Source organism: Hylobates moloch, unplaced genomic scaffold (genome assembly GCF_009828535.3).
Source record: "Hylobates moloch isolate HMO894 unplaced genomic scaffold, HMol_V3 SCAFFOLD_2, whole genome shotgun sequence".
Lineage (NCBI taxonomy): Eukaryota > Metazoa > Chordata > Mammalia > Primates > Hylobatidae > Hylobates > Hylobates moloch.
The window spans coordinates 153,286,971-153,314,697 of record NW_026652277.1 but is presented as its reverse complement, the minus strand read 5'-3'; the positions used below and the strand labels follow the sequence as shown (position 1 = coordinate 153,314,697).

At 38.2% G+C, this 27,727-nt stretch overlaps 1 long non-coding RNA gene across 6 annotated transcripts in view; it reads right to left on the bottom strand.

The window, feature by feature from the left end:
* LOC116810182 (uncharacterized) overlaps positions 1-27,727 on the bottom strand; it is a 302,975-nt gene that overhangs the window by 259,594 nt on the left and 15,654 nt on the right. For 5 of the 6 annotated variants that reach the window (XR_009212510.1, XR_009212513.1, XR_009212508.1 and 2 more), the window contains exon 2: positions 9,414-9,528. This is a non-coding gene — a long non-coding RNA (uncharacterized LOC116810182). Of the gene's footprint in view, positions 1-9,413; positions 9,534-27,727 lie in introns of all 6 variants that reach the window. The other variant, XR_009212509.1, reaches the window with a different exon arrangement.

Here is a 27,727-nt window from a genome sequence, read left to right as displayed (position 1 = left end):
CAGTATTTATAAAAATAGGTGGCATTTTCTTCAGTACACATTTTACTTGAAACACACAGAGGGAGAAATGGGTCCTTCAGAACAAAGTTAGGATAGTGAGTACTGAGCAAGCAACACAATGCGTGTTCACCCCAGCACCATCATGCTTCATATTTTAGATCATGAGGGCTCAGGAAACTCATAGAACTTGTCCTGAAGCTAGAAACCCAACAAACAGCCACCCCCAGCTTCTCAGTGCTGTTCATAACCCCTACCACTCACCTCTAGAGTTATCCAGGTGGCAGAGTCCATATAGCTGTCTACTTTCTTTGGCATCCACAAAGCAAGAAGGTCACCAGCGAGGATAGCTGTGCACATTCTGCATGTGGACCACGTGGTCAGTACCCACTCCCAGTGTTACTGACACCAAGAAACATTATGGTTTGGGATAATACACATATTCTTTCATTTATTCAGCAAGGAGCTAGTTCTTAATCACCACTTATTGTTCTAGGCATTTACTGTTGCTGTAGCAGAAAACAAAAGAGAAAAAGCCCTGCTCTCATGTAACTTATGAATGAATGAATGAAGAAAATAGAAAAATAAAGCAGTGACATGGGTTAGGAAGTGTTGGATGTCACTTTATTTTTTCATTTTAATTTTTTTAATTTTTTTAATTTTTATTTTAGGTTTGGGGTACATGTGAAGGTTTGTTACATAGATATACATATGTCATAGGGGTTTGTTGTACATATTATTACACCACCCAGGTATTAAACTGAGTACCCAATAGTTATCTTTTCTTCTTCTTTTCCTCCTCCTACCCTCCCCCTTCAAGTAGACCCCAGTGTCTGCTGTTTCCTTCTGTGTATTCATAAGTTCTTATCATATAGCTCCCAGTTATAAGTGAGAACATGCAGTATTTGGTTTCCTGTTCCTGTGTTAGTTTGCTAAGGATGACAGTCTCCAGCTCCATCCATGTTCCCACAAAAGACATGATCTCATTCTTTTTTATGGCTGCATAATATTCCGTGGGGCGTATGTGCCACATTTCCTTTATCCAGTCAGTCATTGATGGGCACTTAGGTTTATTCCATGTCTTTGGTATTGTGAACAGTGAGACAATAAACATTTGTGTGCATGTGTCTTTATGGTAGAATGACTTATATTGCTCTGGGTATATACCCAGTAATGGGATTACTGGGTCAAATGGTAGTTCTGCTTTTAGCTCATTGAGGAAATGCCATACTGCTTTCCACAATGGTTGAACTAATTTACACTCCCACCAACAGTGTAATAAAGTGTTCCCTTTTCTCCACAACCTCCCCAGCATATGTTATTTTTTGACTTCTTAATAATAGCCATTCTGACTGGTGTGAGATGGTATCTTATTGTGGTTTTCACTGCTTTTCTCTAATAATCAGTGATATTGAGCTTTTTCTCATATGCTTCTTGCCCACATGTATGTCGTCTTTTTAAAAGTGGTCACGTCCTTTGCCCACTTTTTAATAGGGTTGTTTTTTCTCTTGTAAATGTGATTAAGTTCCTTATAGATGCTGGATATTAGACTTTTGTCAGATGCATGGTTTGTAAATATTTTCTCCCATTTTGTAGGTTGTCTGTTTACTTTGATGATAGTTTATTTTGCTGTGCAGAAGTTCTTTAGCCTAATTAGATCCCACTCGTCATATTTTGCTTTTGTTGCAATTGCTTTTGGTGTCTTTGTCGTGAAATCTTCGCCCATTCCTAGGTCCAGGATAGTATTGCCTAGGTTGTCTTCCAGGGTTTTTATAGTTCAAGGTTTTTACATTTAAGTATTTAATCCATTTTGAATTGATTTTAGGGTGTAAGGAAGGGGTCCAGCTTCAATCTTCTGCATACGGCTAGCCAGTTATCCCAGCACCATTTATTGAAAAGGGAGTCTTTTCCCCATTGCTTATTTTTATCAGTTTTGTCGAAGATCAGTTGGTCATAGATATGCAGCCTTATTTCTGGGCTCTCCATTCTGTTCCATTGGTCTATTTGCCTGCTGTTGTACCAGTACTGTGCTGTTTTGGTCACCGTAGCCTTGTAGAATAGTTTGAAGTCAGGTAACATGATGCCTCCTGCTTTGTTCTTTTTGCCTAGGATTGCCTTGGCTATTCGGGTTCTTTTTTTGGTTCCATATAAATTTTTAAATAATTTTGTTTGGCTCTGTGAAGAATGAAGTTAGTAGTTTGATAGGAATAACTTTGAATCTGGAAATTGCTTTGGGCAGTATAGCCATTTTAGAGATATTGCTTCTTCGTATCCATGAGCATGGGATGTTTTTTACATTTGTTTGTGTCTTCTCTGATTTCTTTGAGCAGTGTTTTGTAATTCTCATTGTAGAGATCTTTTACTTCCCTACTTATCTGTGTTCCTAGGTATTTTATTTTGTGTGTGTGGCAATTGTGAATGGGATTGCCTTTCTGATTTGAGTCTCAGTTTGGTTGATGTTGGTGTGTAGGAAAGCTAGTGATTCTTGTATATTGATTTTGTATCCTGCAACTTTGTTGAAGTTGTTTTTCAGCTGAAGGAGCTTTTGGGCTGAGACTATGGGGTTTTCTAGATATGGAATCATACCTTCTGCAAAGAGAGATAGTTTGACTTCTTTTTCTATTTGAATGCCCTTTATTTCTTTCTGTTGCCTGATTGCTCTGACTAGGACTTCAAATACTATGTTGAATAGCAGTGGTGAGAAAAGGCATCCTTGTCTTGTGCCAGTTTTCAAGGGGAATGTTTCTATCTTTTGCCTATTCACTATGATGTTTGTTGTGGGTTTGTCATAGATGGCTCTTACTATTTTGAAGCATGTTCCTTCAATACCTAGTTTTTGAGACTTATTAACTTGAAGTCATGTTGAATTATATCAGAAGTCTTTTCCACATCTATTGAGATAATCATGTGGTTTTTGTCTTTAGTTCTGTTTACGTGATGAATCACATTTATTCATGAACCAACATTGTCTTCCAGAGATGAAGCCTACTTGATCATGGTGGATTAACTTTTTCATGTGCTGCTGGATTTGGTTTGCAAGTATTTTGTTGAGAATTTTCCATCAATGTTCATCAAGGATATTGGCTTGAAGTTTTCTTTTTTGTTGTGTCTCTGCCAAATTTTGGTATCAAGATGATGCTGGCCTCATAGAATGAGTTGGGAAGAAGTCCCTCCTCCTCAATTTTTTGGAATAGTTTCTGTAAGAATAATACCAGCTCTTCTTTATGTATCTGGTAGAATGCTGCTATGAATCCATGAGGTCCTGGGGCTTTTTTAGTTGGTAGGCTATTACTGATTCAATTTCAGAGCTCATTATTGATCTATTCAGGGAATCAATTTCTGGCTCAGTCAGATGTCACTTTAAATCGAAATCGGTGGTCAAAGAAAGCCTTTCTGCAAAGATGACACTCAAACAAAGATTTAAAGGAGATGAAGAATGAGCTCCCCAAAATATCTAGGGAAGAGTATTTTAAGCAGAAAGACAAGCAAATGCAAAGGCCCTGGGGCAGAAGTGTGGCAGGTTAAGTGTGGGGGCCAGTAAGAGGAGATGAGGTCAGAGAGGAGTAGGGGAGGGGACAGAAATCACAAAGGGCCTTAGAAGCCATGGTACTGACTTTGACTTTCAGCCTGAGTACAGGAGCCACAGAAGGGTTTTTGAGTAGAGAAGACAGAATTTGATTCTCAAGTGATCATTTCTATTGTTTTGTTGAGAGTAGAGTTTTGAGGGGCAAGGGTGGAGGCAGGGAGACCAGTTTGGAGGCTTTTTTTAATAAGCTAGATGCCTCAGCCGCCACTCTTGAGCAGAGAATATCCCACTGGTTGAGCCACAAATCTGTCTTCAAAACAACACACCTCCAAGTGCAGCCTATAATACACTAAAAGTATCACATAGCTTTGAAGTACAAATGCAGATAGGGTCAACCCAGCTGTCCACTGATTCAAGCTGGCTCCTGTGTGAGTAGACATTATCAGGGGACCCCCACTGGTATACACTAGCACTGCACAGAGGGGGTTGAGAGAATAGTGCTGTCTGTGACTTGTTACTTAATGTTGCTCTCAGCTTCTGCAGTTGCAAACCCACTACTCCTTTCATTCTTGAATATGTCCACCCCACACTTGGCTCAAAAGTGTACTGTTAACATTGTATACATTGACTCAGTTTCCCCACTCAGCTGCCTTTCCCACTCCTGCAACTGAGCAAGGTAAAACTATAGGAATTCTATTTATGTCAAGACGTAGCAGAGATATCACCAGTATACTGTCATTATGGGTGAATGTCCACTTTCTTACCCAACATATACATGCCCTGTTTGAGCTTAAATGCTCCACACAATATGTAGGCACAAACTTTAGGCTCTTTTTTTTTTTATTTTTGGCCTTGCAAAAGCCCCATACTCTTTGTGAAAAGAAGGGAAAAGTTCCACTCTTTCTACCAGCGTTTTCAAACCAAGATGTGACCACAAGTACAGCAGCACCACCTCAGGGCTACCCTGGGAAATGTGTTATCTGAGGGCCTGGATGTGAAAGTTGTGTATCTGTCTTTTATATCCAAACACCCATAGGAGGCCAAAAGAGAGATCTGTTATCTTAGAATGAGAGGATTCCAAGATGATCCAAGGTGTTTGGTAAATCCTAGGGCTTACCATATAATGGCAGAAATTTATCCCACACTTCCCTACCATATCTGCCCAAATAAATGGTTTCTCCTAAGAGGCCAAGTGTTTGACTGATGCTTTGCTTCATTTGTAGCCTTATAGGTGCTGCAGTTCCTGTTTTCTGCTGACCAGCTGTTCACCTACCCTAACCTTCCCTGACCATAAGCCCATTTTTTAAAATAAACTGCACAGTAGTATCATGGAGACAATGGATAAAAAATATCAATGCTCATGCTTCTCCATAGCAAGTTAATCAAATTTCTGTGAGTGTGGCTGAGGCATTACTTGGGATGATGGCAATGTGCAGACACGGTTGAGTGAAAACTTCATTCTTAGCCATCAAAACTAATGTCTTTATTCCTTAAGTGGAAACCATCCTCATTCAAGAAAATCCTGGAAGAGAACAGAGCTAACTTTATCCTTGAACCTAATTCTACACAAAACTGGTCCCAGACAAGGTGTGTCAACTTGATTGGATTGAGGGATGCAAAGTATTGTTCCTGGGTGTGTCTGTGAGGTTGTTGCCAAAGGACATTAACATTTGAGTCAGTGGACTGGGAAAGGCAGACCCACCCTCAATCTGGGTGGGCACAATCTAATCAGCTGCCAGTGCAGCTAGAATAAAAGCAGACAGAAGAACATGAAGAGACTAGACTGCCCTAGCCTCCCAGCCTCCATCTTTCTCCTGTGCTGGATGCTTCCTGCCCTCAAATATCAGACTCCAATTTATTCAGCTTTGGGATTTTGACTGGCTTTCTTGCTCCTCAGCTTTCAGACAGCCTGTTGTGGGACCTCACTTTGTGATTGCGTGGGTTAATACTCCTTAATAAACTCATATATATATATATATATATATACACACACACACACACACACACACACACACACACACACACACACATCTATCCTATTAGTTCTGTCCCTCTAGAGAACCCTAATACACAAGGTCAGTTCTCCTAGCAGGAATGGGAGCTTTTGGACACCAAATTTTCCTTTGACATACGGAGGTACTACTTTCCTTTGGTTTTGCTCTGTAACACCAAAGCTAAGGCAAAACACAATCCAGCATCCCAACTCCACTATCCCCTAAAAATTGATTCAATCCCTCTATCTGCTTCTTGACAAACAGCCTTGATGCCTTTGCATGTGTAATTCCCTCTTCTTGGAATAATACCTTCCCTGCATCCCACCTCAATTCATTCCCATCTCCATCTGACTAACTTTTGCTCAAGGTAACAAACCTTCATTATGAGATATGACCACCACCTATTTACTCCATAGCATCCCCCGTTTCTTCCTATTATAGCACCTATCACACTGTATTATACTGTTTTTCATCAAGTCTATGCCACCATCAATTATAAAACACACTATTAGTTTATGTAACATCAAGGAACAAAAAAAGCTGCCAGTAAAATTATTACACAGCCTTATCACTTAGAATTTTTATTTTATACATATTGAAAGGGTTCTTTTAGTGTGATTCTGAGACATATCAAAGAGCCCATGGTTTGTTAGCATTTTTATTCAATAAACTGATCGTTTCCATTTTTCTTCAATCAAAATACATGTCACAAGAAGTTAGGCAGCTGCTGTTCAAACTCAGCAGGAAGTTTCTGATATTGAAGTTTGACACCTTAATGGTAGTCCTGCATGAGTGAATTGGTCACATCAACTCCTTGTTGTTTTGAAATTTCTTTCATCTCTTCAAAGGCAATTTCTCCTGACTTTCATTGAATTGCTTGGCATGTGACATAATTATTTCTCAGACTTTTATGTCATCTGAACCATTTAAAGACTTTAAAATGCAGATTCTGATTTTGTAAGTCTGGCATGGGGCCTGAGATGCTCCAAATCTAACAACTTCTCAGATAATGTTGATGCAGAAACTGTACCTGATCCAGAGACCACACTTGATTGTAGCAAGATGATAGACAATCCTTTGACACACAGCATAGTCACCACATTTTACACAACTTACTCAACATGTATTTTCCTTTCTTAGAACCCATAAAGCATTTATTAATTTGCAAGAAAATAAGAAAGGAGAATCATCCTTCCAACGGTAAATATTTACCTCACTGACATTAAATATACATCCCACTGCACTGTTTCTAGCCCTTCTTGCACATACCGCAATTTTTTTTTCTAATGCTGAATTATAATGTAACATTTAGAGCATTTTAAATGGCAATTCACTCAACTCTTGCATTATCAACAGCGCACATACCTCAATGAAGAGAAGACAAGATTGATCGACAGCTATGACCAAGTTTGCACCCACACAACCCAAGACTGCTTATGACAGCAGCCTAGACATGGCATTTGCAAGATACCATCAATTGTAAGATGCAACCTGATTTCCAAGAGGTAAGACAGCTGGGGGTGGGGGTGCTATGCATGCTTTAGTACTGATGCAATACTGTAGTTGTCTGTGTTCTTACCTCTTTTCTTCAACTGTATTGTGAGTTACCTGAGTGCATGGACTAGAAAAGCCTTTGTCCTAAATACAGAACACAGTGTCAGGCACAAGGTGGGTTGCAAATGCCAGCTTAATACTCTTCTGACAATGTAGTTTCAGCTGGACTAAAAGTCGGTGACTCACAATTATTCGTAACCCATACATATTTGAAATGTTCCCTGGCTGTGCCTACCCAGGGCTTAATGTGAGTAAACGGGAAAACCAATGTGCCTTGTCAGCTAACACAAGCCCAGAGTAGTGGAGTAGATGGTGGTGGTATTTTAAAAAGACTCATTGTATGATTCTTTGAGATTCTGGTTACTATGATTTGCCTTTTGATGCATTGTGACTGGTCTATTCCTACTCTCCTGGCTAGCCTGTTTCATTTTTCCTTCTTTATTGTGTGATGGCTCAAGTCAAGTAGAAATTCATTATCCATATATTATTATTCACTTGGGGCTTTAAGTTTATGAGCATCTCTGATAAAAAGTATATGAGTCTCCTACCTCCAAAAAGACATGAGGAAAGAATTATGTTAGCATTTTACAAAAGCGCTTCATGAAATAGTGTGTTCATTAACATAGAAGTTGTACATATAAAAAATTATTGCTGAGGAAATAATGCAAAAATCTCAGTAACTGTAAACAACTAAATTTTAATTATCTGATGTTTAACTCCCAAATCGTAACAGGACAGCTATTCAAATAAGAAAAGCCCTCCACTTAAAGTTATCTCATTAAAATAGAAATGGGCTTTTATAGTCCAAAAGCATAAGAATTTAAGTAAAGTCATTACATTTTAGGACTAGAAGGAATGATTCCAAAATCATCTTGTATAAATCCTTCATGTTCATAGGGTTAAGATCTTTCCAGGTTAAGATTTTTCCATCCATATAATTCAGATGTTATTTATAATTTTAACACTCTTTATTCATATGAAAACATAAAATTGTTCAAATGCTTGATTCACAATAACACTTCTCTTTTTATATATGATTAAATCACAATATTTTAAGTTAAATATTCCCCTTAGAGAAGGGAAGTGAAAATATCATTAGAGAAGTCTCTGCCTATACCTCTGCCCTATGTAATAGAACCTATTAAAAATGTAACATGTGACCCTTCCTAAGAAAATATACAGCCAATAATCTTACTAGTCAAGAATACAAAAAGTGGCATTGTTTCTTCTGAGATTGAGAGATAGAGAAATCAACGTAAGATTCCCTTTTTATATTCAGGCAATATTTTTCTAAGGGGAAGAGAAAATTCTTCTAAGGATGGGGGAAAATATTCTCAAATTTTAAGCCAATTTTTCTCTAAAACATAATTTTAAATGTCTTGTTTAAAAATATTTATGTTTTCTGTGGAGAAAATAGAGATTGTTTCTAAAAGATCAGCTTTGTTTTAAGCCAAATTCTTTATAGGAATCTGCCTGCTTGCGTCTAAAAATCCTCCTAAGAAATAGATGTAGCAGCAATTTTCCATTACTGAGAGTACCTCTAGTATTTATTTATTAGATCTTCTCTAAGGAGATATTTATTGAGTGCAGGCCTCTTTTAGATGTCTATTCTATCATTCTGGTATGTGCAGGAAACTGGAATGTCAACCCAGGGCCTGAAAAGTGGTAATGTGCCTTTAAAGGGGTCTAAATTATGGCTAAGAGTTTAGTTATTGAGGTCAGAAGGTGCCTGGTTGTATTTCCTTTTCTTTTCAAGTATAAATTGTGGTAAGAAATGCTCTGAAGTTCACGTGATGGATTTGAGCAACCCTAAATGGCTACAAACTTCCATAAGTAAGCTGCCTTGCCCCATGACTAAGCCCTAATTCTTGATTACCTTCATGTCAAGTTGGAACAGACTGGGAAATAGAAAACCGAGAAACAGAAAATTTCTTGCAATTCCTTTGCAGGAAGGAGAAAAAGTCAGAGAAAAATCACACACCAAAAAAACTGGAGCTTTAGTGACCTCTTGTGGGATAATTTACTAGCAGCCCATAATAAAACACTTGCAGATTGAAATCTGAGACAGGTTTTCATTGTAGGTGCAGGAGTGCTCTGGTGGGCCTACTGAGAGCCAATGGATTGTTACAACCTAGAAATGCTTATACACACATACATACATACATACATACAGTTATCAATAAAGTGTTGGCCAGACGTGGTGGCTCATGCCTGCAATCGCAGCACTTTGGGAGGCAGAGGCAGGCAGATGGCTTGAGCTCAGAAGTTCAAGACCAGCCTGGGCAAGGTGAAACCCTGTCTCTACTAAAATACAAAAATTAGCAGGGTATGATGGCACACACCTGTAGTCCCAGCTACTTGGGAGGCTGAAGAAGGGGAATTACTTCATCCTGGGAGATAGAGGCTGCCATGAGCTGTGATCCTGCCACTGCACTCAAGCCTTGGCGACAGTGAGACCTGGTCTAGAAAAATAAATAAATAAAAAATAAAGCATTAATAATTGCACTGGACTATATGTTCAAGAGAGCCTACCTATATAATAAACACACATCAGAAGTGATTTAAATGAAGAATTAAATATATTAAGACATTTAGAGCTTTTTATCCATAGGATAAGAAGGAACCTTCCAACCACTCATCATATATTTAATGGTCCTCTGCAAGGAATCCAATCACAGGGGAATTTGGGAAGAAATTATGGATTAATCCTACCTAAACTACAGGCATAATGCAAGTGACTCAATAAATGACTTAATGGAAAATAAAGAAAAAGAATCATCTTCATACTTAATAGTTAACATTAATATTGTTAGAGCTATAATGAATAATAAAATAAATGGGGACATCTTCTAGCTAGATTCCTAATATATTTACGGTTAATAGGATGAAGAACAAGGGCAGAATTTTTGGCCAAATGGACCAGGGTCCTTGCCACAGTGGTTTAGTGGTTGATGAGTCTACATACCTCAAGAATGACAACTGACTGAGGAGATAAAGTCATTGTGTCGTACTTGGAAAAATATTTGAATAAATACCAGAGAAAAAATAGGGCTGTATTTCACTATCAGATGAGAGGTAAAGTAGTGAGAAGATAATTGAATTATAGCATCAAGCAATCAGATCTACAGTTATAGTGGTTTATGCATAGTCACTTGGACTTTCATCATGGACATTTCATCAGAATGTCTTTACTTTCCATATACTCTGGAAGATCATTTTTCATAATTCCAAAGACATGTTTCTCTCAACAGTGTTTTCTTAATAAACAAATTTGTCTGTAATTCTTGTTTAGGAAATCTAATATATAACTAAAGTTCAGATAATTCATTCATTCTTCTTTGTTATTTTTTCTCCTTGAAATCCAGTTATGTAATCAGTCTCATGATTGTGAGTGCATTAGGCTAAAATCTGAAATTTCAGTATTTTAGGAGACAGGCAAATAGACATAAAGGCTATTGAATACACATTGCAAGGCTATAACCCAGGTTATCTAATAATATAGCTCTATAGATAAATTTTCTTTTGCTTATAGTTGATTCTAAAGTAGATTATTTAAGAGATTGTGCCTTGATTATGTCATAAAATAATATTTTCTGTGTTATAAGAATGGGAAGCTAGGGTCTGGTAATAAATTATGGCTAGGTTTTATAATTAAGATGTCAGAAGAATAATTTGGGAAGTTAGTAATTGCTTTTCTCTTGCTTGGAGCATTTATCTTGGTTTATATATTTTTAATATTCTGATACTGATGCTCATAAAGCATTTAAAATAATTTAAAATTTTTAATTATGTAAACTTCCAAAACTAAAAAAAATCGGCAGATTTTACTGCCCAAACCTAATTATATTCATATTTGCATACTACCTTATACCTATTTTTTTTTATTAGCCCTTATCCAAAGATAGTCTTACATTTTCTTAGCTATAATTATGGAATTAGATGCATGCCACATTGGGCACTTTATTTCTATTTCCTACAGTCTTCATAAGTCTTACTGTAGAGATAAATAACATTTTATTTATCATATTGGTGAAACATCACTAATCATTTACTTTATGATCACATAAGTTATTTGTAATTATTTGCTATTGAATATTATGCTGCAATAAACATCTCCATATAAAAGTTTTAGAAGGGCTTTATTGTTACCAATAATTTGTTCCAAATCTCTTTGAAATAGTGTAAGAGCTGTCAGGGTCACAGCAAAAAAAAAGAGATGGCACACTCTGAAGGGTTTTGTCCATTATGATTTCATTTATAAATGTTCCTAAGGTTTCTAATGTATCCCCAATAGCACTGTACTATTTACAGCAGCAAATACTAAATTACTATCTATGTATTTAAGCATGTATGTCCTCCTATTACAATACAGAGACTTCTGTTACCCTTGGTTTCTGGAAAGTAAAAACTCTTAAATCCTGTTTCACACAAAATCGCTGGGCCTCAGAGCAAGTCTCACTTGGGACTAATGGGGGCCCCTTCATTCCTGAACTCAGAGACCTTAACATGCCAAAAAGTCCTGCCCTTCTCGGCAGTTGTCAAATTATGAGAAAGGTTCAAGCCCCAGTGGCATTCATGTTTAACCTCCACACATTTTCCTTTTAATCTCTTTTAGTCTGCACAACTATCCTGTGAGAAATGCATTGCTATCCCTTGAATAGTGCGATATTTAAAATTAGATGTTAAGTAGTTCTCTCGAGGTCACAGCTATGAAGTGGCACAGCCAGGATGTAACCCAAGATCTTTCTCTTTTAAAAATCATGTTCCTTACACCACTCCACCCTGCTGTGTAACACAGATATCTAGTAAACCAGCATAAAATGTGTGAAGTTCCAACACAGTGCTGGTATACATTAGGTGTTCCCTAAATAATTACTTGTCATGATGTTTGTTTTTCTCCAATATGGAATTAATTTTGGTTATATATTCCATTTAACTCTATTCTGTTTAGTTTAACACTTGTCGAATGCCTATGGTGTGCTGGGCAGTATCCCAGGTACCAAGGCTGTAGAATGAGTGAGGCAAGGTGTTGGCCACTGAGGTGCTTCTGGCTACAAATGGACAACAGGACTGCAATGTGGTAAGTGTTGTGAAGAGAAGCGTGAGGCACCTGGCAGTGGGCAGTACCTAGCAGTGGGCAGGTGAAGGTATACCCATTAAGGATTTAATCAGGGGAGTGATGCTGTGGGGTTTGCCTTTCTTCTTTTCTTCTTCTTCTTCTTCTTCTTTTCTTCTTCTTCCTCTTCTTCTTCCTCTTCTTCTTTCTTCTTCTTCTTCTTTCTTCTTCTTCTTTCTTCTTCTTCCTCTTCCTCCTCTTCTTCCTCTTCCTCTTCTTCTTCCTCCTCTTCCTGTTATTTCTTTCTTCTTCCTCTTCCTTCTTCTTCTTTTTTTCTTCTGCTGCTGCTGCTTCTGCTTCTGCTTCTTCTGCTGCTGCTTCTGCTTCTGCTTCTTATCCTTCTTCTTCATCTTCTTCTTCTCCTTTTTTTTTGTCATCCCTCTGCTACAGGAGGATATGCCCTTTAAATGGATAGCCATGATGGGAGGAAGGAGGATGGACTGTGAGTGCAAAGCCAGAAAAGATGAGGCAGACAAAAGAGGCCAAAACAATAATCAACATGAGTGAAGATGAATGCCTTAACTAGAGGAGTAACAGCAAAGCTAAAAAGTAGGAGGAAAAGCAGAGGAGCAATATTTAGAAGTGAAATCAGCAAGATGTAGTGACTAAGTGAGGTGAGCATGAGGGAAGGCATTTCAAGTGACTCCAAGCGGTCTGGCTTTGGTTTCTAATGCAGGCTGGCACCATCATGTGAGGAAGTATGTGTAGTGGCAGGGGAACCTGGTGTAGAAAATTTTCAGTAATTGGGGTATTTTTATTTCACTAAGTTATGGTCCTTCCAAGTGGAAGCCTAAGTTGCTGGGCAGATCTGAGGCGTCAACTTATAGGTGATAATACATACTGTGAAATTAAATTAGAACCACATCCTGTCTGCTCCCATCTGAAGAAGCATATGCAGAGTAATAAGAGCAATGGGCTGAAAAAAGGCCTCCAAGAGTACCAGCATTTTGAATTATGCAAAGAAAAAAGATAGAAAAAGGGGACAAGGAAGCAATAGGCAGAGAGTTTCAATGACAGAAGAGGGCATTAATAAAATAAAGAGGTGGTTTCAAGAAGGGGGTTAGTATGCTAAATAAATAAAATAAATGGATTTAAAAATAGGAAGATCAATTATGGTTAGCCAGATATTGTCAGGGCAGAGGACAGAGGAGGAAGCCCGATTTTAATAGGTGAATGAATGAGGAAGTAAAGAAGTGGTGGTGGTCAAGTGTAGACTATTCTTTCTGAAAACAGCTGATAAAGGTTAGCTGATATAGACATGGCTAACATTAAAGGGGCACACAATTTCAAAGACTTTTTAAATGGGAGATCCATAAGCCTGAAGAAAAGACAGATGAAGAGAAGCAGAAAAGTTGAAGGCATATAAGAAAATTGGAGAACAAACAGAACAGTATCCTAATCAAGATCCTAAGTGGAAGGCCTGGCCTTGGGAAGAAGGCAAGAGAGCTTTCACTGAGATTGGTGGGAGAGAGTCAAGGATGATTCTGGTTCAAAATTTGAGGGAAGGTATGGGTGTTTGAAGGTTTTCATTCTTCGACATCTCAATATTGTCAGTAGAATAAAAGGCCAAGGCACCAAGAAAAAGTTAAAAAGGATCTTAAGGGGGAATGGCAGGAATCTAAAGAAGTTCTTGGGAAGGGTGGCAAGAGTTACTAACCAAGAACAAAGCATAGGACAGTCAAGCATTGATTAGACTCCAGCTAAGTTGAATATTATATTGGCCCCTAGCAAATACCAAGTGACCTTTTTCTAAGACTGTTCAACAGCCAAGGTATATGCATAGGAAAGTCCAAGGTTTCAGAGATTTGGGGGTGTTGGTACAAAAAAGTGGTTCCAGAAATAAGTTATAGGGTTCAAGCTGGGGAGGGAAATAAACAAGAACAATGTGGTAGATAAACTGGGGTAACAGAGCCATGAAATAAGAGATGTCTGTGGTGTCAGAGAGACGTCTATGGAGAGTAAGGTCTGAGGAGAGAGCTGGAAGTAAGAGGGCAGGACAATTGTAGGGAATAACAAAGTTCAGAGTATACCCACAGTTGCCAGGATTTTGTGGGGTGGCAAAGGTATGTGAAAATCACTGGAGTTGGAGAGGTGGAAGAACCTTGAAGTCAGGGAAGATAATAACAGGATTTAGCAGAGGATGAAATTGTGACCCAGATGTCAGTCTTGAATGGAGAAAGTGAGTGACCTAGAAGAATTGTCTTCCCAGGAGAACCAAGCATCTGTCATTACCAGGTAGTCAATGGAGCCCTCTTTTAATACACACAGGATGTGCCATGGGCTTCCAAGGTGCGGCTGAAATATTTGGGGCAGTGGAGGGAGTACCATTTGTGTTGATCCAGAGAAGACAGAGAACCGTAAGAGTGAGAGAGAATAATGTTTCAGAGGGATTTCTATTTTAGCCCATTATCCTAAGTGACCAGAATGGAAGGTCATTGAAATTTGTCTAAAATTTTTTTAAGGGAACTTTAGTATTAGATTTCAACACTTGAATATTTGACTTGGAATTATCTAATTCATATCCATCAGGGAAGTCTGGAATGGCTCAGGCAAAGCTTGCCTTGGATTTTAGATTGGTAGAAATTACAATTTCACTATACTCTAGCCACATCATCCATCTTTAACTTCAAACTGGCCAAGTTCATGTCCTCCTCACCCGTCTAGTCTCAGCTGAAGTTTAACTTTGTGGTAGGGCTTTTTTCAACTACCTACACTAAAGTGGAAGCCACTGCTGTCATTCTGAATCTCACTACTGTTTTCTATTTTCTCAATCAGCTCTGTTACTTCTTTGCTGTTTTCTTGCACTTGGATTTCACTTCATTCTACTCAATAAATATTTATTGAATGAATGTTTGTACTCTTTGGCAGCAAAAATATACCAAGGGATTTATGGACCATTTTGTTTATTTCAGAATAGCAGTTGACTTTATGTGGTCAAATCATTAATAATAGAGTTAATCTAACATATTAGACGTTTAAGTACAATAAGCAAAAAACAAGTGAGTCAATCACGTTGACCCTATTTAACCCTTAAAAAGTAAAAAAAAAAAAATCATTGCTATATATCATAGTGCTATTATTACTACATTTTTATTAAATGTGAGCACCAAACATTTATAGGTCTCTACTGTGCCCAAGGCAAGTAGTGGAACATGAAGATTTAAAAAAGATGGTCTTTCCTATCAATGAAGAGTTAACAGGGAAGATGAGACATACTTGTACAAGAAAGATATAACCAAAATCATACTGAAGCAGAAGTTAAGTTAGATTACCCAGTTCAGGCCCCCGGTTCCCCACCTGGTAGCTGTTTGTCCTTAAGCATGATACATTTCCTCAAAGCATCAGCTTCAGCAACATTTAAATAAGACTAATAATGATACATATTTCATAGGGTTCATGTGAAAACTAAATGACATTTAAAAAAAATGAAGTGCTTAGCAAAATACCAAACATACAACAAGGATTCACGGAATGCCGACTGTTAGTGCTTATGGTCCAACTAAAGGATTCTTTAATTAACTGTTATGAAGGTCTCTTTATAACTTGTAAAGTTATAAAGTTACAAGTTGGTAAGCTTGAAAAAATATTTTCTGAGATTAACTCTGATCATTACAACTCATTCCTATTTAACTAATTAGTTGTAGTGGACAAATAGTAATGTACATCTAAACGTCATGATATGTGCCTCAACAAATAAGAAAATTATTATTCATAAAATAACATTATTGAATAAAAAGTGATGAATATGGGAATGGGCAGCCCTCTGAACTAACTTATCAGCCTAACTATCAGGAAAGTAGGGCTTTTAATGAAAATGGAGAATTGTTAATAAAACTGAGAACTTTTACTAATCTGTGGAAATTTAACCATAAGTTTTAACCACGAGAGTTAAGTTCACTCATCTGCAGAAATATCTATCGTGTAATATTAGTTACACTTACTTGCTCCTGGCACTATTCAAAAACAAATGCTTTCCTTTACAAGGTAATTATCATTTGATCTATAAAATATGGACTTTAGCCATAAATATCTGGGTCAGAAAGTCTTGTAAAGCAAAATACTGTAGGAAATACATTGGAATTATGTCAGAATTATCTAAAACTTGGATCATTTATTAGTTACTTGAGCAAGATTTCTTCCTGGAAAGTTATAGCCATATAGATTTTTATGTTCACAGATGTAACATTTGAAGTGTAAGATCAAAAGATCGGTATTTCTAAGTCAAACATGATCATACAGATATGTAAAATCACCAAAGAGATTTATCTGGTACATTCCACATTTCAATCTGTTTTCTTACTAATACATATTTGAAAAATAAAACCCAAAAGTCCTAGTTGTTCAAGCATGTGATTAAAATTCAACATTAAATGCTTTCTGAAAGAAATCTGATAGTGACACTGTTGGCCTGGTAATCTTATCCTATATACACATGACATGAGAAAAATTACCCCTGTGTTTATCTTCATTATAGTGAGGACATTAGAAAATGTAAATATATGTTGTAACTACTAAAACTCTGGAAGAACACATGTAATCTGAAAAGTCAAAGCTGATTTATTCCAGGCATCATTTAACAGAAATGACACATCAAAAAGTAATAAAATATTATGAGATTTCTATTGCAAGTAAGGTTCAAATATATTTTCAAAGGGAAGAGTTAGAAAAGTGAACATCTTTAAATGTCTTCAAGATTAATGGTAAGACATTCTGAATTGGCCACGTTACAGAATAGTGGAGGAATTATATAACTTACTTACAGTCTGCACATACAGATGCTATGGGTTTTAGAGACAGTTTTCATGTTGGCTATTTATTCAGACAGTATTATATTCCCAAAATAATAATGTTTTATTTCATCATTCTGTTTGAACCAGGTTTAAGCATGCAGCTGCAGCATGTTGAATTTTTAAGAAGCAAATTCAGTCCAGTTTCATGAGTTTGGGCTTTTTATTCCATATTTGAATTTATTTTTCCTGGAAAGGAAAAATAGTTATAGCAGCACCTGGTATAGTTCCATGAACATAGTGGAGGCTTAATAAATATTTATCACTGTTGAAGTTAGAAGAAACACTGATTTGCACTCTGCATGATGTTGAATTAGGACCATATTGCTACAAAAAGCATAAACATTGGGTGCGGCATCCGAATCTTAGACAATTTTTGAAAATTACTATTTTGCAGGAGGCCTAATCTGCTACAGAAAAAATAAAATGTTACTTATAACTATTATTGAGATGCATTAAAATCTAAAGAACTGTTTAGAAAATCAGACTCTACAGAATGCTGGAAAATGTTACTTTTTTTATTGCGACCTGATTGGCCTTGGCAGGAGAGCCAGAAGAGAACCCCAGCTGTAGATCTGTAGGAGAGAGAGAAGTAAGCCAAGACTGGTGGGGATAGGGGAGGTCTGAGGGATATGACTATAAGCTCCCCCAAGTCTCAGCATCTAACAGGACATACCAAACCTGAATCCAAACCAGATTAATGGTGACAGTCACCATCTCAAGCCAGGTGGGAGCATGGCACCAGGAACTGGTTATGTGGGAAACGTTATTATCCAACAGATGACAGTTTTATGTTCGGAATGGGAGAGGTTGTCTGGGTTGTAATAGGGCCTTAACCAGTGGGCTGCAGAGGGGAGAAAATTGGGATAGGATCCAGATCCCCCAGAGAGAAGAGGTTGGCGAGACTAGTCAATTCGTAGGCCCAGACAATTTGGCTGGAGTTCAGAACTAGAATCCATTACCAGCAAAGAATAAAGTGCAAACAAAGAACAGAGGCAAGAATCTAGAAACACAGTGAGGTTAGGGTTGGGATTGAGGGGCTTACTATTTATTGGTGGCCACATAAATGTTTACATCGGGCTCCCTCAATAGCAGGCTTAGGGCGATGATAGAAATGGACCTCCTAACATCCCGTCAAGCCTAGGTCTCATTTGAGTAACAACTTGATGGTGCTGTGTTGTAGGTTGACATTATGTAGTATTGGCTGCTGGGCATGGCTATGCAAGAGTGGTCAGTTTGGGGCACTATTTTTTTATTCTGTAATAAGCTTAAATAAACCCAAAATTATATTAAAATTGACCATTTGTTTATATACTAGAATGTCAGCCCCACAAGGGGAATTTTTTCTTTTTTTGTTTTCATTGACATATAACATGTACCTAGCTGACATATAGTTAGTATTTAACACATATTTGTTGAATTAAAAATGAATTAATCAGATATTCTAAACATTACCAAAGGGTTTGCAAAATTTGGATGTGAATCCCCTTTCTAATTTCACTGTATTTCAGTTTCTTTAATCACAATGATACTGCAATTCCAGATCAACAAAAGACAGAAACTGATCAAAGGGTTTTCCACACCTTTATTCCACTAAAACAGAAGAGAAATATTATTTTATTTATCAAGAAACCAAAAGTAGGGGATTTTGATGGTTGGTTAACTTCATGTGTCAAGTTGACTGAACCATGGCATACCCAGATATTTGGTCAAACATTATACTGGATGAGTTTAACGTTGAAATTGATAGACCGAGCAAAGCGCATTGCCCTTTCTAATGTGGTGGGCCTCACGCAAACAATTGATAGCCTAAATAGAACAAAAAGGCTGACTGTTTCATGAATAAGAGGGAATTCCTCCTGCCTAAATGCCTTCAAGTTGGGACATTGGGGTTTTTTTCCTGCCTTTGAACTTTAATCAGCTTTTCCTGGTTCTTGGGTCTGCTAGCCTTTAGACTGGAACTACACCATCAGTTCTCCTGAGTCTCCAGCTTGCCAACTGCAGATATTGGAATTTGTCAGCCTCTGTAATTGCATGAGCTAATTCCTTATTATATACTTATATATACATTCTATTGGTTCTGTTCCTCTGGAGAACCCTTACCAATACAGGGAATTGCAGCCCTGGTTAATTCAGTAGCTCAACAGCATCAAGGACAAGATTCTTGCCATTTTGTTATTCTGCTGTCTTTAGCATCTTGGCTTGCTGACTTATACTGGTTCTCCTCATGGCCTAAGTGCCTGTAGTAGCTCTAGGCATCACTTCCTCCATCAAACACATAAAGAGTCAGAATAAAGTTACTGTTTCTTCACATATGTTTCTGTTTAAGAGCAGCCTTTCTGAAGCAACTCCAAGCTGGCTTCCCCTTATCTTTCATTGACCAGAAGGATCACATGACTCTTGTTAAACCAGTCTCTGAAAAGCAGAATAGAATCACCATGATTGGCTGAAAGTAACTAAATTTATCCCCTTGAACAAGGGATCTGATTAACCTTCCCTGAGCCAATGGCCACTAGCAGGTGAACAACTGAATATGTTTTAAAAGAATATGTTTTAAAATATGTTGAAAGAAGAGGGAAGTGGGCTTGAAAGCAAATACCTTCTTGCTATTCCTATCCTGCATTTAGCCCTCCATTTCCATGAGCAGGAATCTTGAATTTTCCTAATGGTCCTGAGCCCCAAAACTGACTTTTCCCACTAAGTGATGAGGAGGTTTAGGATCTTAGAGTCCACAACCAGGATCTCTACTTGCAGTTTCAGAACTGAAACACTCACTACCTGACTTAGGCCATTCCTGCTACTATAACAAAATACTTTACACTGGGTAATTTATAAATAACAGAAAATCATTTCTTACAGTTTTAGAGGCTGGAAGGTCCAAGATCAAGGTCCCAGGAGACTGTGTCTGGTGAGGGTCCTGTCTCTGCTTCCAAGATTATACCTGGTTGCTGCATCCTCATATGGAGGACTGGATGAACTCTGTTTCCCCATATGGTGGAAGGGAAGGAAGGGATGAAGGAGATGAAAGGGGAGGCAGATCTCTGAAGTCTCTTGTGTAAGGGCATTAATTCCATTCACAAACATGGAGCCCCCATGACCTAATCACCTCCCAGAGTCCCCACCTCCTAATACCATCACCTTGGTGATTAGGTTTCAACATATGAATTTTGGAGGGACACATACACTCAAACTATAGCACTCCCCCAGTACTTATCTGATTCCCTTCTTGGGAATTTACCACAGTTGAAGAAAGGGCCCTCATTCGTCAAGTTGCAGTTGGGTGGGGTTGGGAGACTGGTCTGTGCAGGAGCATAAAGGCACAGCCCCCTTTGCCTCTCAATGCTGGGGTCACCCCAGCCCCAGTCGTCCCCATATGATTAGTTGAGGTGTTTATTATGGCAGCATTGTTATTCATTCTCTCCCTCCACCCAATTCTGTATTTTTTTACTCCACTCTATCCCCATCTGTTCACTCCCACCCCAAGGATGGATCCCAAGAGCCTTCCTAAATAAATCTCCATATTCAAACCTTCTCCTTAGAGCCCGTTTTCTTGGAAATCCAACCTGAACAGGAGCAGACCACAGAGGGGCCTGACCTGCAGTTTATGTGACTATCAGATAACTGATCCACTAGATGGAGACCATGATCTGGCCCCTTCTCCAGGGCAGAAATTGTGGCCTGTGGTGAAATATATTACAAATTCTACTTGCTTTAATTGGTGTATAAAAGTTCAAATTTAGGCCCAAATTTCTCCCTAATCTAGCTACAGATATATAGATATATATATATCAAAAAAGGACATGCAACAGATTTCTAAATAAAAGCTTCAAGCAAATAATTTGCAAATGTTATTATTCTCCCTTTGTGCTAATCTTTTATAAAAAGGCATAGCCACCTTTGCATAAGTCACTTTAAAAACAGTAAAAAACACTGGGCGCGGTGGCGCACGCCTGTAATCCCAGCACTTTGGGAGGCCAAGGCAGGCGGATCACGAGGTCAGGAGATCGAGACCATCCTGGCTAACATGGTGAAACCCCGTCTCTACTAAAAATACAAAAAATTAGCCGGGTGTGGTAGCAGGCGCCTGTAGTCCCAGCTACTTGAGAGGCTGAGGCAGTAGAATGGTGTGAACCCGGGAGGTGGAGCTTGCAGTGAGTGGAGATCGTGCCATTGCACTCCAGCCTGGGTGACAGAGCGAGACTCTGTCTCAAAAAATAAAAAAATAATTAAAAAATTAAAAATAGATCCATCTGCTACCACATGAAGGAAAAATTATTACTAGGCAATGTCTAGGATCTTAGGACCCACTTGGAGATTTTTCAGAGGATATCCCATAAATAACATCTATAATATGCAAGGCACGGTCTTAGGAAAACAAAAATGAAAAAGGCGTATTGCCTTAAGAAGTTTACACTCTAGTGGTGCAGACGGAGAAGTGAAAGGTGTAGTATGATAAATGCATGAGAGAGAAGGGTATTTCAAGGGGACCCAGCATGTCACCTAATTCAGCCTAGGTAATAGAGAAGGTTTACAGAAGTAAGGCAGTAGTGCACTTAGCAGAATTTATACTTTCAAGGAAGAGGAGAGTTCCCGGGAGACAGAAAAACAGATGCACAGGCCCAGGGATAAGAGATAAGGCCCAGGACTTATTCTAGAAACTGAAAGTATTACCATTATATTGCAACACCTAAAACAGTGCCTGACAATGTTGAATGCTTAGTCAATATTTGCTAAGTAGATGAATGAACAAATGAAGTAATTGCATCATTTGACACATCTAGTATAAGGCAGGACAGCTGTGAGAGATGATGTTGGAAAGATTACATAGGAATTAGGTCATGAAGTGTCTTCCTAATATGTCAAGTTAAAGGGTTCCTTATTCTGAAACATGAGAAATTTAAAAATTTAAGTATGGTGGCCATGATGAGAGTTGCTGAGAACCATGCACACTATAGATTACAGAGGCATGATTGAGGGCAGGCAGTCTAGGAGATCATCACAGTAATCCAGGGAAGACATACACTGTCGTGAAGGCTTGAGAAAGAGCAACAGAGACCAAGAAATAATAAAGATCAATGCATTCTGGAGATACTTAGAAAGCACTATGAACAAGACTTGAATAATGGTTTGGATTTGCATCCTTGGTGAGAAACAGACACCATTTGCTTTTAAAAATCTTGGGAATTTCATTGGACATTTTGTATCCACCATGCGGTGTGAGTTGTCAGTTGTCAAGATGCTTTTAGGTGCCTTAATTGAACTTATCTCTGCAAGGAAATTTTTCACAAAGTTATTATAACCCCCAATATTGCTACATCTCCTTTGGTTTTCTTTCAGTTTTCCAATTTCTTTTGTTTCCTTGGTAACTCATGTAGTAAGGTAAAAGAAAAAAAATGCTTCTAATGTCTATATTGTTCAGGGCTGTTGTTTCATTATGTGATACTTCAAAAAATAGCCTTTCACATCAAATTTTAAATTATTCAGAAGAAATAAAAGGTTAACATTACCAAGGAGGAAACATATTCTGTACATTTTCCAATCTATATTCTTCAAGGGGAGGTGTAGCTGGACCAAAGTAGAGATATTTATAGATCTTCATCGTGCTCCTAAGAGTGACAGGCTGGGATATACAGAAGCAACAGCAAGGCCAGGCTGCCCACTCAATGTTTCACCTCCTTGTGAGGAGATTATTTCAGAAAGCAAAGAGATCAGGGGAGGGGAAAGATTAAAAGCTTTATTCTCGGCCAGGCGTGGGGGCTGACGCCTGTAATCCCAGCACTTTGTTGGCCTCCAAAGAAGTGATAAATTGGGAGGCTGAAGGGGGTGGATCACGAGGTCAGGAATTCGAGACCAGCCTGACCAACATGGTGAAACCTCGTCTCTACTAAATATACAGAAATTAGCCAAGCATGGTGACGTGCGCCTGTAATCCCAGCTACTCAGGAGGCTGAGGCAGGAGAATCGCTTGAACCCAGGAGGCAGAGGTTGCAGTGAGCCGAGATTGTGCCACTGCACTCTAGCCTGGGTGACAGAGCAAGACTCTGTCTCAAAAAAAAAAAAAAAAAAAGCTTTATTCTCTTCCAAGTTTACTGCAGTTGTTCTGTTTCAATATGAGATCTTCTTATGATTAACATCAGCCCTCTATAGTCAGTCTCAGGAATCTGCAAACTTAGTTTTTTGATACTCCTATACAGTGCCATTCATCAATAAGTTTGGAATGGGGGCAGGAGATAATTTCAAAAACAGTATAATATTATCTAGGAGAATACAGCATCATTACATCATTCACATAAATTATCCACTTTTCTCACAGATGGGTTCACATTAAAATGAATGGTGAAAGGAGGAATAAAAAAAATTCAATCCTAGCCCAAGGTAAATCTTATATCTATTAATATTTTCAACCCCTTTTATTTAAAATGTTAATTCTAATTTGTGAAAAATTTGTATTAAATGAAGTTGAAACATCTGGCATAGAAGGCATCAGGTGACATCATCAAGCAGATGCATGCTACATCTATGAAAAGCAGTCAGATCTGTCCAGCAGCAGCTGACTGGACTCAATGGCATTTCCTCCAAGTGCCCTGTTTCCTGTGGCCTTGTCTGCCTTGCCAATTTTTATTATTTGAGCCCAGTGTCTTTTCTATTTGACTCTTAGCAGTGCTTCTTCAATAGCATAGTAATTGCCTCTGAATCTACCACACTGCCACTCTCCCCTTACATTATATTTAAGGGCACCACAAGACCTCCAGGACTGACTGCTACACATCTCGGGCCTGACATTGGTATAGCCCGTGCAGTACATGATACTAGGATCCATCAAAGGCTGTGGAAAATACACACAACAAGATTGGGCATGCAATCTAAGACTGGATTGCGGTGACAGTTATATAATGTGTAAAAGTACTAAAAATCATTGAACTATACACTTAGAATTGGTGAATCTTGTAATATGTAAGTTTTACCTTAGTAAAGATTAAAATAAAAAGATTCATCAGGCAGTAGAAGTAGGTAGGACAAGTTTAGACTGACACTGATATACACCTAAGTATAAATCAATACAGGGGGTTCTATCATCATGACAGGAGCTAACCACACAGAATCAATTTGTTGGAAGAAAGCACGAAGCCTGTTACATCAGTTCCCAGTCTTGGGAAGAGTAGAAACTATTTAACCCAATAAAAGATAATGTTTTTGTTAGTGTTGGTGATTCATCATAGCTGACACTAAGATTCCAAGACCGGGTCCCACCTGCTGAGAGAGCACTGCAACAAGGAATTTACATTTGTCAATTTGGGTTTTAAAGTGTAAACCAACCCTATCTAATTTAAGGGCACAAAAAATACTTCATTGGAAAGGTATGGGGTCTTTCACAGAACTAAATAAAAAGCATTAAGTAGAATTAATGCATTAATCAAGCATTAAGTAGAATACTACAGGAAACAGGACAACCCCAATAATCTGGTATTCAGGACTAATGAATAGTCTCTTTAAAGAGCTGCCAGCACATGCTAACCATCACTAACCGTCTTAAACAGTTAATTACCATGTTCTGGGCTAGGTTCTATATTTAAGAAATCCCATTTCTTAAACAGTTAAGATGGTTAGTGATGGTTAGTGTGATGGCAGCTCCCTAAAGATGGTTAACCATCACTAATGTCTTAACTGTTTAAGACCATTCCAGATTTAGTTTCCAGAGAAATAATGGATTGTTCTTGCTTAGGCCAAGTGTCCATGCCTCGGGTAGGGCTCTTTCACTGACATCCCCTGTAAGACCACATGCAATGGAAGAGGGTGAGGCGATTATTTTTCATATTAAAATGAATGTATTTTTACCAAAACTAGAGGAAAGGGATGCTGGGCAGAAAACACACACACACACACACACACACACACACACCCACGTCCACTATGCTATTATCAATGCAGGCAATCTGAAGTTCTTTTTCTAGTTACTGTGTCCATTAAAGGCAGGAACTTGACAACTAAGCTAAGATTAGGAGAATTTTTGTAGTTTTACAGAAAAGAGGCTAGAAAGAACACAACAGGGGCTCAATTCTATAAGAGGTCTGAGATTACTAAAATAAATAAATAAAAAACAAGAGATTGGAGATAAAACAGAAGTGTAGCTTTATAAACAGGGTAAATAAGGCTTAAAGGAGGGAGATTCAGATGCGAGAAACTCAAGTGGGAAAAAAAGAGTAGCTATAACTCATAGAACAAAGCCCAGAACATGATCATTATTCTTGGGCAGCAAGGGCACCCTAGGAATATTGAACCAGTGGTCAGCCCAAGAGCACCTTCTTCTGTTCTCTCTTGTTATTCTCTGCCATCCCAGCCAAGTCTCACAGTTGGTCTAGGTCAGTTTAATCAAATCTTAATTTTGTTAGAATTAGCTCAGTACTTAGATATCAGCATTTATTAGTAGACCCAGTTGTGGTTTCTCCCCAAAATATTTTGAATTTTTCCAAGAAATCCCATTTCTTAAAATTTTGAGAACTGCTGATTAAAATAAAAACCTAGTGGGAGGGAGGCTTTGAGTTTCTATAGCTTTGATGTTTTCTGAGTCGTATAGAAAGAATGAAAGTCAGTTAAGGTATACAGTAATTAGTTAGTGCCTACTCTGTGCAGAGTGCTGTGAAAAATATTGAAAATACAAAGTGCTATGCTTTGAATGTTTTTGTTCCCTCCAAAACTCACGTTAAAACCTAATCCCTAATGCAACAGTGTTGGGAGGTGGGGCCTAATATAAGGTGTTTGGGTCATGAGGACTCTGCCTTCATGAATGAATTAATGCCACTATAAAAAAAGACTTTGGGGAATGGGTTCACTCTCTTCTGCTCTTCTGGCATGGATACAGAGTTTGTTTAAGGTGCCATCTTGGAAATGAAGACCAGGTCCTTACCAGACACCAAACCTGCTGGCACCTTGACCTTGGACTTTCCAGCCTCCAGAACCATGAGAAATACATTTCTGTTTGTTATAAATTATCCAGTCTCAGCTATTCTGTTATAATAGCACAAAACAACTAAGACAGATACCCATCAGCCATGTCCTTAAGGTGCTTATCATAAAAAAGGGATATAAAATACCAGCATTCATTGTACATATAAATGTATTGTGGCATGCCTGTTCAAAGGCCATTAGAGCATAGCATAAGTATTAATACCTAGTTTACCCTGGGGAATCGAGAATTGAATCTCCTTCAAAGGAGAAATGGTATTTACAAGGAGACTTGAAGGAGAAATAGGATTTCGGCAAATGGACAAGGAAATATGCATGATTATGAGAGCATATGGCATAACTCTCCTTTAAATATGAGAGAAACTGACATCTTGGAGGAGCTTCATAAAGTACAGTGTTTCTGGGGAGGAAATGGAAGAGGAATGATGAGGCTGGGAGGCTGACTGTAGATCACATATATCTGGTCATTGAGGCAAGTCATTAAAGAATTCTGAGCAGGAGAGTAACATGATAAAGAGCCTTGGAAAGCCATGAGAAAGATAAAGAAGGGTGAGACCTTCTGTTTTCAGGGACTTCTGCATCATCCAGGTAAGGCATGATGAGTGGCTGTGGAGAGAATGGAATGGATATCTAGTTCATAAAATGTACAGCAATTAATATAACAGTTAACGTTCGTAACATCTATCTGTCAGGCACTGACACTGTGCAGTGACTAGGAATCCAGGCTCTGAATCCAACTGCCTGAGTTCAAACATTATGTCTCCATCCATTACTAGCCATCATGGGCAACTTGCTCAGTTTTCCTGTTTCTCAGTTTTCTTATCTGTAATTATAACCTACTTCATGGGACAGTGAGGATTATTCAGTATTCCCACAAAATACATGATCTTGTTCTTTTTTATGACTGCATAATATTCTTTACCCAGTCTACCACTGATGGGCATTTAGGTTCATTCCGTGTTTTTGCTATTGTGAATAGTGCTGCAGTAAACATTTGCATGCATGTGTCTTTATGGCAGAATAACGTATACTCCTCTGGGTAGATATTCAATAATGGGATCGCTGGGCAGAATGGTAGTTCTGCTTTTAGGATTTTGAGGAATCGCCATACTGGTTTCCACAATCATTGAACTAATTTACACTCTCACCAACAGTGTATAAGTGTTCCCTTTCCTCTACAACCTTGCCAGCATGTTGTTGTTTTTTTTAATAATAGCCATTCTGACTGGTGTGAGATGATGTGGTTTTCATTTGCACTTCTCTAATGATCGGTGATACCAAGCTTTTTTCATATGCTTGTTGGCCGCAAGTATGTCTTCTTTTTCAAAGTATCTGGTCATATCCTTTGCTCACTTTTTAATGGGGTTGTTTGTTTTTCTCTTGTAATTTTAAGTTCCTTATAGATGCTGGATATTAGACCTTTGTAATATGCATAGTTTGCAAATATTTTCTCCCATTCTGTAGGTTGTCTGTTCACTCTGCTGACAGTTTTTTTTTTTGTTTTTTTTTTTTTTTTTTTTTTTTTTTTTTGCTGTGCAGAATCTCTTAAGCTTAACTAGATCCTATTTGTCAATTTTTGCTTGTGTTGCAACTGCTTTTGGTGTCTTCATGAAATTTTTGCTTGTTGCTCTGACCAGAGTGGTATTGCTTAGGATGTCTTCCAGGGTTTTTATAGTTTTGGGTTTTACATTTAAGTATTTGATTAATCATGGGCTGAGTTTTTTACATGGTGTAAAGAAGGGGTCCAGTTTTAATCTTCTGTATATCGCTAGCCGGTTATCACAGCACC